At 42.3% G+C, this 17,632-nt stretch overlaps 1 long non-coding RNA gene across 1 annotated transcript in view; it reads left to right on the forward strand.

Moving 5' to 3' along the window:
• Positions 1–9,234: 9,234 nt before the first annotated feature.
• Positions 9,235–17,632, forward strand: part of LOC126335380 (uncharacterized) — a 561,036-nt gene continuing 552,638 nt past the window's right edge. The window contains exon 1 of the long non-coding RNA XR_007564864.1: positions 9,235–9,276. This is a non-coding gene — a long non-coding RNA (uncharacterized LOC126335380). The remainder of the gene's footprint in view (positions 9,277–17,632) is intronic.

Genomic DNA, 17,632 nt, shown 5'->3' on the forward strand with positions numbered 1-17,632 from the left:
CACTATGGGACTTAACTTCTGAAGGTATCAGTTCCCTAGAACTTAGAACTACTTAAACCTAACTAACCTAAGAACATCACACACATCCATGCCCGATTCGAACCTGCGCGGTTCCAGACTGTAGCGCCTAGAACCGCTCGATCACTACGGCCGGCTTTGAATATTCACAGAGAGCTCATGTTGTGATTATGTAGGGGCTTAACTGAGAGTCTGTATGGTTAGGTAAACTAAACAGATGTCGATGACGATGTTTCGTTCGTGGGGCGCTCAACTGCGCGGTTATCAGCGCCCGCACGAAGTCCCAATCTTTACACAGTCCAATCTCACCACGTTCACGAATGATGATGAAACGATGAGGAAACACAAACACTCAGTCCGTGGTCAGAGAAAATCACCAGCCCAGTTGGGAATTGAATTCGGGACACCATGATCTCTAGGCAGCAACGCTAGCCACTAGATCACGAGCTGCGGACAAATGTTCACATTTTGGTCCAAAACGCAAAATAAAATCAAGCTGAAATTGATGCCCAGTGGGAAGGACTGTAGCATGTGGCTGTACAGGTATCAACATGACATATTGTATTCGATGGGACCCCAGATCAAGAAAGCAGACGTTTTCCTCCGCTGTGCTATCAAGAATGCAGCTACTAGACGGCGATAACCACATTATCATGTAAAGCAATAGCTCCCATACTGTGAGCCGGCAAAGAATATTGCAGTATTACACACTTTATCCAACAGCAATGGATGTAGAAAGGACGAATAAAGATCCACTGACGAATCTGTAAAGTACGTTTCTTGCCGTGCTGATTGTGGGACAATTAACGCGGAACGTAAATCAGAGTAGCTGAATCCGGTTTTATTCCGACCTTTGGGAAGTTACGGGGTGAACAAAGAGTTCATACAAACCAAAACGATAAATTTGTGAAGGAAATTATTTATGTGTGTTATATTTGTGTTTTCTTTATTATTGAACGAAGCCCATATGTGATAACCATTTTAGCTACAGTGAAGTTTTACCTTCGGGCGTCGCAAAAAGATCCTGATGTAAATATTATTAAGGTCTCGTGATTTTTTTAAGGGGCAATGGAAATCATACGACTATTATCGTCGCAACAAAGACTATAAAGACTTTCGATGTTTTGTTGTACATCGATTGTAGTTGCCTCAGACACCGTCAGATGGCACTTACACTAGAATTGGACAAAAATTAATGGCAACTCTGCCGTAACATGAAGGACGTGCTTCAGATAGCATGCGCACTGTCTGTAGCTGATAGCAGAATGTCAGCTGACATAGCGCAGTCAGCAGCGGCAACTTTGTTTGTGTCAGTTGCAGTTTGTCTGATAGAGCGGAATGCCAGTTCAGGCTCCTTAACAGACGGTCACTGCAGCCTACTACTGCAGTTACCTCAGACATCACTTTCGTCCTCCATTGACACGTGAGAAGAAAGTGACGGCATCTTCTGATACTACAATCCATCACGACAATGCACTATGCTATAAGCGAACGGGGGGCACAGCGGAACATCCGTTTTTACCAGATATGAGTCGGTGAGATAACCACCCGTTCGTCAAAATGAAGGAACCTATTCGTGGCACGCACTAAGACACAAGCGAAGACATCATCCATGCCTTAGGGCGATCCTTGCGCGATAGAGCTGCTGACGGTGCACAACGCCTTCCGTGTGTGTGAGGGAAGAAGACCGAGATGCGGCGAGGTTATATTGAGGGCATGTAATGCAGTAGAGTCTGGTATGATTTATATCAGTGTTGCCACTATTTTTTATCCAACCCATGCAGCAGTGTTTACAGTGCGCGGAAAGTGATCTCTCAGGTATTCTCGGGGCTACTGATTAAAAGCACATTTCACAGACCGCAAGGAATCTGTCGTTTTTGTCTCCACGATTAATGAGGCACAGTTGGAGATAATGAAATCATTTAAACAACGCGATGTAATAAACCACATGACATCATCTTTCATTTGTCTAGATTCTAGACTCAAGCCTGAATAAATGAACCGGTGGCATGGTTCCATGGTGTGCACTAAAATAGCTCTCTGTGGTATCGTACCCGGTTCGACTAACAGCAACATCAGGCGTACTCTATGGTCGCGAAGAAGTGTAAAACTAGCCGTCACACGCTTGTTTCAACAAGGCAGTCTGAAAAATTTGAAATGTCTGAATTAATATTTCACAGAAATAAAGCAAGAAAATTTCAAAAGCTGGTTTTCAAGTAGATTGTACAGTAGCTGTACAGAAACATAGCGCAACATATACATGTGAAAGTCCATCCACTCCTTTCCTGCACTGAACACACACAGATGTCCTACAGTTCTCACAAACTTGACTCCTGATACCCAGTTGTTTAATCGTTGATTTTTTAAGATCTTGACTCACAGAGGGCGAGTAGATTTCACAAAAGGTTTTCAGATTGAATCCCTATGAGACACGACATTTCACTCTTTATAGGGTTATCAGAAGTCGGACATATCCTCATTTTCGATGTTTAATGTAGGGTCCGCACACATTTTTGCGATTTCTGTTAATGTCCGCATTTTTGAGTTTTTGGAATAAGAGTCTTTTGATTTTTGTTTTCATCTCGCATCGTCAACAATTTATGTCGTTTTTACGACGGTCATCGAATTACATAAATTGTTATTAGCTTAAAATCGTTCTGTTACACTCAGAAAGTATCGATTTCTATTGCGTACAAATATTGTTTTAATCTTTTTAGGTAGTATCTATGGTCAAAAGGTAGCCGTGATGTGTACGCGCTCTTCGTTTTTGTGTGATATACATGTTTTTAGCGAGATTGTTGATAATCCAGTTGCATCTTTACTTTCCGTATTCATCTTATTGGGCAAGTTTCGTGAGTTTCAAAGTATAGCTTATGACCAAGAAATATAGTTCAGTTTTGTAAGTGAGGACTTTTTCATGCGGTAGCTGAATAATGCGTTTTGATCGTTCTTTATTTCACTTTTGTTTAAGATAATTTCTCATCATGCAAAAATTTACGGATAAACTCCGAGAAAAGTATCCATGCTTTCGCCCAGGAAGAGTTCAGTGGGAGGCAGAATGTATGGTTTGTTGTCCAGGGACCTATGTATCTATATCAAATCATGGCGCCAGAGACCTAGGAGTCCACATGAAAACAGAAAAACATTAGAAATGTATTAGAGATGCAAGTTCTGCAGGTTAAGTGAGTAACTTTTTTTTTTTACAGAATCCTATGCTGAACTGGACACAAGTACTGCTGAAGAAACTCTTGCTTGCCATACTGTGTTTCACCACAGCAGCTAGAAATCTGTAGACAATACCTGCTCATTGTTGAGAGAAATTTTCCATGACTCATCCACATAATTAAATATCTCGTGAGGACGCACCGAAACTGAAGCAATAGTGAACTCAATTCTAGCATCTCTTCAGTAGACTGCGTCATGGAAGAACTGGAGTGCATTCTTTTCCTTGGTGTCTCGACAGATGTTAGCAACCATGAGACTATTAAAATAATCCCCATTATAGTTCATTACTTTGATCACATAATTGGATGCCTGCAGATCAATCTTCTTAATAAAGGAAAAAGATCAAATGAAACTGCAGAAACTATTTCAACATACACTCCTGGAAATGGAAAAAAGAACACATTGACACCGGTGTGTCAGACCCACCATACTTGCTCCGGACACTGCGAGAGGGCTGTACAAGCAATGATCACACGCACGGCACAGCGGACACACTAGGAACCGCGGTGTTGGCCGTCGAATGGCGCTAGCTGCGCAGCATTTGTGCACCGCCGCCGTCAGTGTCAGCCAGTTCGCCGTGGCATACGGAGCTCCATCGCAGTCTTTAACACTGGTAGCATGCCGCGACAGCGTGGACGTGAACCGTATGTGCAGTTGACGGACTTTGAGCAAGGGCGTATAGTGGGCATGCGGGAGGCCGGGTGGACGTACCGCCGAATTGCTCAACACGTGGGGCGTGAGGTCTCCACAGTACATCGATGTTGTCGCCAGTGGTCGGCGGAAGGTGCACGTGCCCACCGACCTGGGACGGGACCGCAGCGACGCACGGATGCACGCCAAGACCGTAGGATCCTACGCAGTGCCGTAGGGGACAGCACCGCCACTTCCCAGCAAATTAGGGACACTGTTGCTCCTGGGGTATCGGCGAGGACCATTCGCAACCGTCTCCATGAAGCTGGGCTACGGTCCCGCACACCGTTAGGCCGTCTACCGCTCACGCCCCAACATCGTGCAGCCCGCCTCCAGTGGTGTCGCGACAGGCGTGAATGGAGGGACGAATGGAGACGTGTCGTCTTCAGCGATGAGAGTTGCTTCTGCCTTGGTGCCAATGATGGTCGTATGCGTGTTTGGCGCCGTGCAGGTGAGCGCCACAATCAGGACTGCATACGACCGAGGCACACAGGGCCAACACCCGGCATCATGGTGTGGGGAGCTATCTCCTACACTGGCCGTACACCTCTGGTGATCGTCGAGGGGACACTGAATAGTGCACGGTACATCCAAACCGTCATCGAACCCATCGTTCTACCATTCCTAGACCGGCAAGGGAACTTGCTGTTCCAACAGGACAATGCACGTCCGCATGTATCCCGTGCCACCCAACGTGCTCTAGAAGGTGTAAGTCAACCACCCTGGCCAGCAAGATCTCCGGATCTGTCCCCCATTGAGCATGTTTGGGACTGGATGAAGCGTCGTCTCACGCGGTCCGCACGTCCAGCACGAACGCTGGTCCAACTGAGGCGCCAGGTGGAAATGGCATGGCAAGCCGTTCCACAGGACTACATCCAGCATCTCTACGATCGTCTCCATGGGAGAATAGCAGCCTGCATTGCTGCGAAAGGTGGATATACACTGTACTAGTGCCGACATTGTGCATGCTCTGTTGCCTGTGTCTATGTTCCTGTGGTTCTGTCAGTGTGATCATGTGATGTATCTGACCCCAGGAATGTGTCAATAAAGTTTCCCCTTCCTGGGACAATGAATTCACGGTGTTCTTTTTTCCATTTCCAGGAGTGTATGTCACCGGTACGCTTGGCGAGTTTAAAATTAAGGAGAAATGTATTGTGTCTGGTCCTGATAACTGAAATAGAATGTTCGATGATGTTAAAGGAGGTGATGGAAATAATGTATTTGCTAACCTGAAGAGGGTACTTAGCAAGGTATTGGTTGCAGTGGAATGACCAGCTCATGTCCTTAATAACTATATTCAGCACGGAACAGACCACCTTGAAATTGAGTTACAAGAATTAATAATGAAACTGTATAACCATTTTTCAATATACACCGTCCGTGTTGAGGCTCTATAAAAATTTTGTGATTTCGTTGAAATAGAATACCAACACTTCTCAGCCATAGCAAGACTCGATGGGTGTCACTATTTCCAGCTATTCAGAGACTTCCAGAGATATTTCCACTCCAAAATTCTTCTTTCTGTCACAAAAAACCTCCAACAGTCTTTAAGCTTCTTATGGGCCCTATCTATAAGATGTATCTATGGTATACCCAATCTTTAGTTGGTATTTCTCATAATTGTATTGGTAACTTAGAAACGGAAGAAAACTCCCTTGCATATGTCATGAATGTACTGTATTCCCTTCGTGCTGTTATCCAACACGGAAAAGATGAAAATTTTATGCCCTTGAATGTGAAAGAAAGACCATTTCAAATGGAAAATGATGGTTAGGCTTTGAAGGTGAAGTATTTTAAATGCCCTGTTGGTATCCTCTATGAAGGGTGTTGGGAGTACCTGAATATGTGGGTGGAACAATTTTTTGAATTTTCTTGTTTTAAGTGGCTTGATGTTTCCAGATATATCGTGGACTTACGTGCAAGAATCAATCAAATTTTTGTTGAATAAGAATAGTAAAATTGACGCTGAAAAATACTTTGATCAGTTTTCAAGTTTAAAAAAAATTCATAGCCACATATGATGGAAAATCAGAACCGGCCCATAAGAGACGGAGCAAGTACTTCTACGTTGAGTCGTGTAGTAGTTAGGAACATTTTAGTGAGTTACTTAAAACTGCACAGTTCTTCCTCGCGTTGCTAGCCAATAATTGTCTTGAGTGCTTGTTCTCCTTAATACAGACACAGTGGACAAAAGGGTGACATATACGCACTATTGGCACTGTAAAAAGGATAGCAATGGCGAAATTTAATTTTAAAAGTGTGGACTGCAAGAGCTTTTTAAATAATTGTGCCAAGAAAAGGAACTTTTAAAAAAGATTCAGACAAATGAAAAATACGTGGGCTCAAAAATGTTGTAGGTGTGGGAGGTGTCTGTACCGTTTTTTTTTGTTGCTTATGTAATAAATTTAAGAAATATAAGTATTCTCTTTTTACATCCTAAAATACAGATAATGTCCTCTTTTTGGTATTCCGAAATCTGGTAACCCTAACTCTATAGAAATACATAGCCTGGCTTCTCAGTTTCGCGACGGTCAGAGCTTGGAATATCGTAAGTGCGCCTATTTTATTCTCAGTGGGTGATCGGGTTTAGTTAATTAAGTGACAAGCAGGTTGTAAGTAGCTACAACTATTCGTAGTTGCCTCAATGAGATGACCGCAATGGTGGCTAAGCAGCTATCTCTCACGCCGGCTATTTCCGGTCATACAATTAGACTCACCTGCAATACCACTACAAAATCTGTCAATGACATACCAAGGGTATTATTGGTACCATGTAAAGAACAAGATACAATGTTTGAATAAAAATGAGTGCTTTTCTCACTTAAAGAAACTTATATTAATATTTGCGTCTTAACAGATCGTGGATAGGGGAAGGAAAAGGTAAAGAATGTTCAAATGGCTCTAAGCGCTATGGGACTTAACTTCTGAGGTCATCAGTCCCCTAGAACTTAGAACTACTTAAACCTAACTAACCTAAGGACATCATACACATCCATGCCCTAGGTAGGATTCGAAACTGCGACCGTAGCGGTCGCGCGGTTCCAGACTGTAGCGCCTCGGCCACACCGGCCGGCGGTAAAGAAGGAAGTGGCAAGTGAAGTAGTCAGACAAAATACGGATATTCCTTTACAAAGATAGCATAGTTGCTGTAGCTATGGCTCCCAACTTAAGCATTATGAGTATATGTTTGATACACATGTGTCTAAAATTAAAGCAATAACAGCCTTCGGTCGCGAAAAAGAAATCTTTTGACCTAAGTTTCGTTACTACTATGACTGCCTTCATCAGAAGTAAAACACTCAAACTGGCATGTCATGCATAAAATAAATATTAAGTGATAAAGTTTTAGCCAGAAAATTTTGAAAAAGAATAGATGGAAGGCAAGCCACCATGTGCTGCACACACATGAGGAGCTACAGACACCGTCAGTTTGCTCTTAAAAAAACAGTGTTACCAAAACAGAAAGAAATTGACCAAGTCAGAGTAGGACTCGCGCACTGAGTCATCCGTATAAACTTAACTATGTGTGTAGTTCATCCGACATGGGAATCACGACTCTCGACGATTTTTGACTGTTACAGATATCGATACTAATAAGATACTGGTCGTGGGTATTCCAAGACCTTCATAAAATCTCTGAAGTAATTCCTCATACCAGACGGGAAAAACAAAAAGAAGCGAACAGAGGACTTCGATTTATATCTGCAGAGGGAGAAGATTTAATAAAAGATTTTTTATTCACCTACTATAACGTGCTACAGCTCAAATTTTATGTTTTCTTGCAGTAATGTTCTTCTATTATGCTTTTGGCGGATGACGAAAGGAATGAACGTTCAAATGGCGAAGGATATCTTTTATGTGATATACTACGGTTTAACAAGTTTCAGTGTTTTTACATCACTTTTACTGTGAAACCTAGCTTCTTGCCGAAGTTCATGATTCTAAGTAAACAGGAAGTACCCTGTATGTTCTGAGGAATGAGTTTTCGAGTATCAGATTATGTTACATAAATGTCTGTATCTTTTGACTGAAGTGACTTAGAAGCTTAAAATTTTTTTCATATCCAAGGGACCATATATCTTATTATTTGAGATAAATTTGAACTTGATACGTCTACTCGTTCATGAGAAAAATGGTTCTTACAGATTGAGGCAAGGAATCCTAAGAATAGAATAATACTAATATTTCGTTATGATTTCCAATCCCTGAACTCTGTCGAGACTGTACCAGCACATGCCCAAGCTTTCTCCTCCACATACCCCACAAAAATTTTATTCACCTTCCATTTCGTTAGCTTGAACTATATCCAGATTTCTTATCACCCCTCCAGATTGAGCAGGACTCCTACATACTTTTGAAGTCAGGATGACAACATCTTCTTACCACACCTTGATTTAGGATGCTCTTTGCAAATACTCTACTCCTGTTATCTCCCAAAACACTATCCCGTTTAAAGCGCACATCATATGTTCCACATCACCACATCTACCCCGACAGCACTCATCCTTTCTAAAATCAATAATATGCCATTTCATATTCAGTCCTGTTTCTTGGCACTCGTTGCCAATCACCATCACTGCCAGCTAATGAAAAAATTTATACAAGCCGTTCTTCTTTATCGCGTTTCATAGGCCGCAGTGCAATCCGTTATTTGCCTATAAAGACGTTGCTAGTTATGTTTATCATAATTTATGAAAAGCATCTAATTTTTATCGAACTGGCAAGGAGGGCGATGTGCTGACCACAAGCCCTTGCCTATCCGCATCCGGTGACGCTAAAGGGCTGAGGAAGATACGACGGCCGGTCGGTACCTTTGGAACGGTGTTAGTTTGTTGTACGTAATTTTTATAACCATTTTTGCTTTAAAAACCGTCTGACCGAAGAATGGATGTAGTTGTTAACACAGGCTGGGATTATATACTTAAATCAGTAAAAATCTTAAGCTTTTCTAGAATATTCAAATGATGTCATTTGGGAATATGTCATTATGTTCCAAAAGGACCGCCAGTTGTTAGTTTGCTACTCGCTGATCGTATCTGCTGGCGGGTATCTAGCCCTCATGTTATGCACTCCTAGCTCGTCTGCACCAGCAGTTAAGTAATTTTTTGCTAGTTTTCACTCTGAGAAGACTTTCTCCCACAGTCAGTTTTATATAGTCAATAACTGTAATCTTAGCTTTGCGATTTGAGCTGTAAGCCTATAAGCATTTTTCTTATAGCGATTATTATTACTCGTTCGCTTTCCTTAAAATTACCATACCTCAAACTTTATGTGATGGACATCGTTTTCTTTGTTGCAGGGACGCAGAACACGATCACGCAGAAACTGAGGCTTATTCTAAAAGTAAGTTTTATACTGTGAAATTGTGTTTTTGTATTCGACCTATATAATCTCAAATAATTATTTCTATTTTAATTTATGTTTTATAGAATTAGAGTAATATACGTTTGTTTAAAATGTGTAAATATTGAAAGCTATTGTCAATATGCGGTTTAACCGAATTATGTAGCCAATGAAAGTTAAGCTTTTGGAAACTCAAACGATGTTTCCACATTTTTAGTTTTCATAGAGGCATCTTATTCTAGTACCTATCAGAACATCTCCAACTACTTATGCTTGTGCCGCCATAATGATCCTTCTCAGTGGACTTCCCGAAGGAGGCAACGAAATACGGTCGGTCTGATTATTGAGCGTACGTGTGTGCGCTGAGCGAGTTCCCGTCCACTGAAATAGAGGGAAAAGTCAAGAGTTACTTGTCACTACAAAAACGATGCGCTTAAAACTGTTCGATTCGATAAGTTTCAACGCTAGAAATATGCCGTTAGCTTAACAGAAAGCGTAGAAGAAGACCACTATAACAGAACTGAAGGGCAACGAATTAGCTGCCTGTTCAGTACCATTTTTCCTTCATGAGCAGACTTCATAAGCGAAGTCCCTAACTTGCATTTTTGTTAAACATGAAATTCTTTTCTTCATAAATTACTTGTCGAATTTGTTCTTTCAGAATGCATGTCTTGTGGTAGTTGCACTACTATATATTCGTTTTGTAAATAAAAACCGCCTTTTCTTACCGCACTTTATATTATTTCTCGCAGATGCGTTCGCCTTTTTTACTATATGACATCTTCAGTGGGACATAGAATGGTATAGTTTTATTTTGTGAGTGTTCTTTGTAGATTATAAAACAGTTCACGCCTCGTTTTTTCGATCATCTATCTACAACTAATGACAGAACACTAACAGACCCCCTCAACAACATAAGCAAACAATGTGAAAATCTGAAAGGAAAAAGTTCGGAAAATGGAAACATACTTATGTTTTTTCGTAAATGAAGCTATAGTTTGACCTCCAGGTGTAACCAGATGAGATGAAACGCAGATGACAACCAAAAACGAGAAGAATTGTAAGTAATCAGTTATTTACATAAAATACGAGACGTGAACTGTGGCCAAGGAAAGTGGACCACAGTCTGTTAATAGGTCCTAAATTCTTTACGATAAGCCATGGAAAATCTCAGTCATGATACCTCAATCAAGTGGACGAGCCTTTGTCCCATTTATGTTAACAGCTTCATTAATTTGGTTTTAATAGCACTAGACTAAAATACTTAGATATGAATGGTGTTGTGTACTATACGAACCTTTCAGTTACTTAAGTTGCACTAAAATATACCTGCAGGATATAGAAATATGCCATGAAATAAACAGGGTGAACCCTGTTATACTTTTAAGACTACAGAAACTACTTCTGAACAGATCTGCGGTTTCACATATCGCTGAGAACTGAAAGAAATGTCTTTAAATAAACGCCCAGAAATTTTCTTAAAGATGTATTACAGCTACAGCAATTGGGCTAGGCCAGTGTAGCGATAGCTTGAGATACTATTAGTCCATTTGTATGTTATTATCAGAGTATAGCCTTGTGACAGATTGAAAGGCAACATTTGGCGAAAACCTACGTGCATTTCAGTTGGTACATTTGCCTACGTTGTCTCTGTAATGAATCAAACATCCTGCTTTGTATACTTGTGGAAATGCGTAGTTCGTTCCAGTATAATGCGTAGACGTCATGCCCGTCATTTGAGTGACAATGACTGGAAAGTAATACTTCCCAAACAAATTTTAATAACAAAGTATGAATGGTGATAACATTTCTAACACTCCTTTTTTGTAAATTATTTTTCACTCGAGTCATTGTGATATGGTTACAAATATTGTTTAAATAAATACAGATATGAGCAGATGCGAATGGTTGCCGTACACATTACGCATCATTTCCAATACGTAGCTGACATAACAATTGAATCATTGCGGCACAGCACTGAGAACCAATTTATATTTTTCTTTGCGAAGACAGCTGGAAACGTAAAGAAAATTACTCTTTTAATCAAATACGGGAATGGATCAGGATGACGTCGTCGACAACCGCAGATATTTCGACAGGAGACCATGCTGTAATTTTCAAGGCAAAATTGCAGTGGGAAAGTTCTGTGGATGGGAATTTAAAACCTCAGTCTGGAGAGCAATTTCGGGAAGATACACACACACACACACACACACACACACACACACACACACACACACACATACACACACTGTAAACACTAGTTGTTCTCAATGAAGACACTTCTACAGACGTTAAAGTAATCTCTGGCGTGCCACAGGGGAGTGTTATGGGACCATTGCTTTTCACAATATATATAAATGACCTAGTAGATAGTGTAGGAAGCTCCATGCGGCTTTTCGCAGATGATGCTGTAGTATACAGAGAAGTTACACTATTAGAAAATTGCAGCGAAATGCAGGAAGATCTGCAGCGGATAGGCACTTGGGGGCAGGGAGTGGCAACTGACCCTTAACATAGACAAATGTAATGTATTGCGAATACATAGAAAGAAGGATTCTCTATCGTATGATTATATGATAGCGGAACAAACACTGGTAGCAGTTACTTCTGTAAAATATCTGGGAGTATGCGTGCGGAACGATTTGAAGTGGAATGATTATATAAAATTAATTGTTGGTAAGGCGGGAGCCAGGTTGAGATTCATTGGGAGAGTCTTTAGAAAATGTAGTCCATCAACAAAGGAAGTGGCTTACAAAACACTCGTTCGACCTATACTTGAGTATTGCTCATCAATTTGGGATCCGTACCAGGTCGGGTTGACGGAGGAGATAGAGAAGATCCAAAGAAGAGCGGCGCGTTTCGTCACACTGTTATTTGGTAAGTGTGATAGCGTTACGGAGATGTTTAGCAAACTCAAGTGGCAGACTCTGCAAGAGAGCCGCTCTGCATCGCGGTGTAGCTTGCTGCTTGCTGTACAGGCTTCGAGTGGGTGCGTTTCTGGATGAGGTATCCAATATATTGCTTCCCCCTACTTATACCTCCCGAGGAGATCACGAATGTAAAATGAGAGAGATTCGAGCGCGTACGGGGGCTTTCTGACAGTATTTCTTCCCGCGAATCATACGCGACTGGAACAGGAAAGGGAGGTAATGACAGTGGCACGTAAAGTGCCCTCCGCCACACACCGTTGGGTGGCTTGCGGAGAATAGATGTAGATGTAGATACTCCATATTAGTACTATTTTATAAGGCTTCCATACACTTGAGCAGTATTATATGATGTGTTGTACAAGTGTCCAGTAAGAAGTCTCCTTTGTCGACTGATTGCAGTTTCGCAGTGTCTTCCCAATGAACCGGAGTCTCCGCCTGAGTTTCCTACTAATGAGCAAATGTGGTCACTTCATTTCATACCCAAACAAACTGTTACACCTTGATATTTGTATGACTTGTGATGTATCAAACGGCATCGCTCCCTTCCCGGTGTCATCGTTCACGTTCCCTCATATGGAACTGGAGAGACATGAAAAAGCCTGGTCTGTGAGGAGCCAAGACTGCAGGGTGTCACGACGTTAGTGGAAGGATACCAGACGGACAAGGGTCAGCATGGACGGTGGCTGTGTGGACAGCAACATGACGGAGCGGTGTTTACTGCTCCAGTTGAGCGCACAACACTGCAGTACAGGCGAGGAACGGCGTCAGAAATTACAAGGAGCACATTCAGGTCCTTTGGAGTTAATGTCATAGACCTACTGTTATGTACAACGGTGTAAAGGTGCATTAAATGTTGCCAATTGTAATTCACTGTACTAGGAAAATCTGTGGCCGTCCTGTAGTGGATTCTTTGGTAATTTTGATGATTCAGCTGTTATGATAAGGGAAGGCACAATGTTCACGGAAGTACTGGCCTCCAAATCTTTGGACACGGTATACTCGCTGCTCAGCGTTGTTGTGGCACTGTACTCCTTCCCCATGTGTGTCGTTCCAGGGGTCCTTTCGAAGCTGACTTCATTATTATGGACGGCATTGGGCGACCGCATCGAACAGCGGAGGTGGAGGAGCTCTGGAACGAGAGGATATTCTGCGACTTAAATTCCATCGAGCACTTGTGGGACACATCGGGGAAACGTATTGCTTCACTTCCACATGCAGCAACGACCATCTAGCAGTTGTCATCCTTGATGAAGGAGGAATGGAACACCTTCCCACGAGCTCTTCTTACCAACCTTGTCGGCAAGATGAGAGTACGTTGCAGAGCACCCATTGTCGTTCGTACTGATGACAGATCCATGTAGAACCACTGTTGAGTGGTACTTAAGATAGGTAAATAAATTAGTGAAATCAATATGAAGTGAAGTAGAAATTCGAAAATGAATGAAAAACTTAGTTTAGTTTAGAAGAATTACACACTGGCAAACAGCGGGCAGAGCAGCAGTGGCAACGTCCGGTGCTTGCAAGTCAGCACGTTCAGGAGAAGCCATCGCCTTCCCCACATAAGCGGAAGCTGTCGATTCAGCCGTTAGGGCATCGCCCGACCGGCTCACGTGTTTCTCAATTGTCGCATATGATCAAAGGCCCTCGCGTACATTCCAAGAGCCAATGACCGACGTTAAGAAGATTCTTCGAGAAGCTTTTCAACGTGACAGAAGAGGCAATGACCGTGAAGTCGTTCACCTCCAGTGAACTGAAGTAAATAAATACGCGAGACGCAGTGGGCCCGATAGTAGTAGTTTTTCAGTTACAGTACAGTTCAGTCGGTGCTGAAGACCGTCATGCAGGAAGAGACTACATCGTACACAGAAGCACCAAGTCCGTCGCTGTAATGGAATAGCAAGCAGCAGCCTCGCCGCCGGAAGACAGAAGTTAGAAGGTATCTGAACACGGATTTTTACGTACCCGGGTGACTCGTGAGGACGGGAAGGAGACGGCGTCACATCAGCAGTCACCTGTGAGCTGGTGATGAAGATCTGACAGACCAAGGCTGGCAAGCTGGAGTCCGTTGTTCGAGTCCGGGACACTGGCCTTCTCCCGCCGCGCCGCTCCGCTGGCCGACGCACAACACTGACACATGCGGCTGCTTAGAGAAGAGAAACACTGGGGCGTCACATCCAAGGTATCACCATCAGATTCACGACTTCTTTCTCAATAATTAAACGGGCCACATCGCGATGCGCGTCTTCAGTCAACTGGGCGAAACAGCGACACGAGATATACACCGCCAGGCGTAATCAGACGCCGTCGCTCACGCAGCAAGGCTTCGGAAACGACACGGCTTCCAGCCAGGACAATCCAGTAAGGAAACCGTTGTACAAAACTTGCAATAAAAATTATCTTATGTAAAAATGCTGTTTCATTCTACCTCATACCCGAGCCAAGGAAGAACCCACCCCGACCACATGTTGTTAAGAGAGAAAAAGTAATTTATTTAGTGTTTTTCACCCTGTCATAATGCTTTAGAATCAAATGCCCTTAGCTGTAATGCTCACCTGACAACTGACTAGCATCAAAAGAGAAAACCCAGTACACCATATCCCACCTTGTCTAATATCCAAGGGAGCATCGGTGCCTTCGGTACAATTATTCTCTTTGATTTCAACATAGGATTTAACAGTCTACCGGTTGCACATAAACGGTATTTACGTTGAACTAGTTTTCGACACCAAGTAAAGTGTCTTCATCAGAATGAAATGTTAATAAATGGTAAAATTACATTACTAAAAAGCAATAGTCAGAATCTGGAGCAGCTATGCTCAAGTCGGAAGTCTGATGTTGTAGCCAACTGGGCACACGTGGCAAAGGCTACAACGTTTTATTTTGCTCTTGACTTGAGTATAAATGTTCCAGATTCTGACTACTGCTTTTTAGCAATGTAATTTTACGATTTAGCAACATTTCAGATGATGACACGCGTAGTAGGCGCAGAAATCTAGGTCAATGTATTTACCATTTACGTGCAACCGGTTGGCTGTTTAACCCTATGTTGAAACTAGGACATACTGTTACTGAATAACAGTCGTGTCGTCTTTGGGTAGGCGCTACAGTCTGGAACCGCGCGACCGCTACGGTCGCAGGTTCGAATCCTGCCTCGGGCATGGTTATGTGTGATGTCCTTGGGTTGGTTAGGTTTAAGTAGTTCTAAGTTCTAGGATCTGATGACCTCAGAAATTAAGTCCCATAGTGCTCAGAGCCATTTGAAACCTCTTTGAATAAAAATACCATTTCTGTTCGTCGCATTGCCAATTTCTTCCAGTTACCTTCGGTACGATGATGTAGAAGTTATTTCTATGTATGGTCTAAGTTTCATAGAGCTGTACTATTTGGCAGTGGTACATCATCCGAAAGTTACTTTCGTCGTTAAGCTTTGCACAGCAGTGTGCAATTGGTACATCCAAATCGTTGTCCGTACTCCGAAAGGCATCATACGGTGAAGGGTACACTGCACCACTGCTACAAATTCCCTTTCCTTTTCCACTTGCAAACGGAGCGAGTGGCACCGACCATAATACGCTTCCATCCGAGCGCTGATTTCTCTAGTCTTGTCTTCGAAGTCATTACATGTCGCGTGCGGTGCTGGCAATAGATTCAAATGGTTCAAATGGCTCTGAGCACTATGTGACTTAACTTCTAAGGTCATCAGTCCCCTAGAACTTAGAACTAATAAAACCTAACTAACCTAAAGACAACACACACGTCCATGCTCGAAGCAGGGCTCGAACCTGCGAGCGTAGAGGTCGCGCGGTTCCAGACTGTAGCGCCTAGAACCGCTCGGCCACCACGGCCGGCCGCAATAGATTCGTTGTGCACTTTTATAAATGCCTGTTATCTAAACTACGTCAATAGTGTTTGACGAAAAGAACGTCTTCTACCTTCCAGGGATTGTCGCTGGAGTTCCTGGAGTATTTCCGTAATATTCGCGTAGCATATGTAGCAGCACGCCTCTGAATTGCTTCGATGTCTCCCTTTCATCCGATCTGACTTGCTGGGGATCCCAAACACTGGAGCAGTGCCCGAGAAAGTATCGCAAAACTGTTCTGTATGCGGACTACTTTATAGATAGGCTACACTTTCCTAAAATTTACATAATAAAACGGAGGTCGACCCTTTGCCTCTATATCTGCAACTACACTCCGCAGGTCGTCTTAAGGTGTCTGGTGGACGGTACATCTGGCACCATTATCACTGTCACCGTCTCTGTTCCATTCGCGAATGGTGTGTTATCACCGAACATATTTGCAAGGGAGCAGCGTGTTACTCAAGTCTTCTTTGTACGTAATCTCTCGCAATTTCAATAGTAACCTTCCCCGTGATATTCAATACCTCTCTTGTGGGCATTTCTAGGCGCTGCAGTCCGGAACCGCGCTGCTGCTACGGTCGCAGGTTCGAATCGTGCCTCGGGCTTGTATGTGTGTGATGTCCTTAGGTTAGTTAGGTTTAAGTAGTTTGTAATTTTGTTGCTTTAATTTGTTCTAAAAGCGGTGCTGATAGACAATAAAAGCGGTTTAAAAGCTGTGAGCTGTCTGGGGAAGTTAACCTTGCATTACTGATCAACTGTTTACCAGGTATCCAGTCTAGCTTACCAAATTCCTAACCAGGTTAACTTTAATTATAATCTTTTAATAGTCATACGATAACCGGTGATATATATATAAAAAGAGAATTTAAATAAAAAGAAATAAATCAGTTTATATTTGGAAATTTATTTTAACATTGATCATTGAAATTTCAGCATATTAAACTTGATTCATAACTAAACTGGTGCCTTATTTAGGATTGTGAAAATGTGAGTTTGTAATCTTACGGAACACATCAAATATGGAGCCAAGATTGGGAGACTGCGTACAACACTGCATTCATAAAATAACACACGAAGAACGTTGAAACATATGCAACAGGAAATTAACCACAACCAACCGATTCAATTTTCACCCAAAGAAGTTACGTTCGTAGCGCAATCCTGTCTGTCATGTAATTACCACACACTGGTATACTAAATTCATACTAACTCTCTGTGAAATCTTCCCGAAAAGAATAGCTGAGGTCTACTTTGATGATTACACGACATGCTTCACGTGGTCAACTTGGTTTACACAAAGAGTGTAACTCAACAATAATTTTAATAATTAAAATAAATTAGATCGAAAAGCAATTTACAAAAGAAAAACCTCTAACTGGTTACTATCGTCTTACTATTAACCTGATGGGTCAAACAATTGTATAAGCACGTGGTACTGGTCTCACAAAGTACATCCCACGTCGGTTGAACATAATGAAAAGTTGCTATATTGAAAAATATTGTCAGACGAGACATTATAATCTGATGCACATTCGCATTTAGTTAGAGTTACTGATCAACACGT

This window comes from Schistocerca gregaria, chromosome 2 (genome assembly GCF_023897955.1).
Source record: "Schistocerca gregaria isolate iqSchGreg1 chromosome 2, iqSchGreg1.2, whole genome shotgun sequence".
Classification (NCBI taxonomy): Eukaryota; Metazoa; Arthropoda; class Insecta; order Orthoptera; family Acrididae; genus Schistocerca; species Schistocerca gregaria.